This window comes from Arachis duranensis, chromosome 5 (assembly GCF_000817695.3).
Source record: "Arachis duranensis cultivar V14167 chromosome 5, aradu.V14167.gnm2.J7QH, whole genome shotgun sequence".
In the NCBI taxonomy this organism is placed as follows: Eukaryota; Viridiplantae; Streptophyta; class Magnoliopsida; order Fabales; family Fabaceae; genus Arachis; species Arachis duranensis.
Window position 1 is genome coordinate 55,819,039 of NC_029776.3, and position 1,131 is coordinate 55,820,169.

Genomic DNA, 1,131 nt, shown 5'->3' on the forward strand with positions numbered 1-1,131 from the left:
TCTCTTCTATACCTTGGCCGAAACCCACACTTCACCTTCTCCTCAATATTTTCTTCTTCTTCTTCTTCTCTTCTTTCTTCTCTTGCTCGAGGGCGAGCAATATTTTAAGTTTGGTATGGTAAAAGCATAAGCTTTTTTGTTTTTCCATTACCATCAATGGCACCTAAGGCCGGAGTATCCTCTAGAAAAGGGAAAGGGAAGACAAAAGCTTCCACCTCCGAGTCATGGGAGATGGAAAGATTCATCTCCAAAAACCATCAAGACCACTTCTATGATGTTGTGGCAAAGAAGAAGGTGATCCCTGAGGTCCCTTTCAAGCTCAAGAAAAATGAGTACCCGGAGATCCGACATGAGATCCGAAGAAGAGGTTGGGAAGTCTTAACCAACCCCATGCAACAAGTCGGAATCCTAATGGTTCAAGAGTTCTATGCCAATGCATAGATCACTAGGAACCATGATCAAAGTATGAACCCGAATCCAAAGAATTATCTCACAATGGTTCGGGGGAAATACTTAGATTTTAGTCCGGAAAATGTGAGGTTGGTGTTTCACTTGCCCATGATGCAAAGAGATGAACGCCCCTACACTAGAAGGGTCAACTTTAATCAAAGGTTGGACCAAGTCCTACTGGACATATGTGTGGAAGGAGCTCAATGGAAAAGAGACTCCAAAGGCAAGCCAGTTCAACTAAGAGGGCTGGACCTCAAGCCTGTAGCTAGAGGATGGTTGGAGTTCATTCAACGCTCCATCATTCCCACTAGCAACCGATCTGAAGTTACTGTGGATCGGGCCATCATGATTCATAGCATCATGATTGGAGAGGAAGTAGAAGTTCATGAAGTCATCTCCAATGAATTCTACAAAATAGTGGAAAAGCCCTCTACCATGGCAAGGCTAGCTTTTCCTCACCTTATTTGCCATCTATGTTACTTAGCTGGAGTTATCATAGAAGGAGACATCCCCATTGAAGAGGATAAGCCCATCACCAAAAAGAGGATGGAGCAAGCAAGAGAGACCCTCCACGGATCTCAAGAGATGCATGAGGAAGCTCATCATCAAGAAATCCCTGAGATGCCTCAAGGGATGCACTTTCCTCCCAACAACTATTGGGAACAACTCAACACCTCCTTA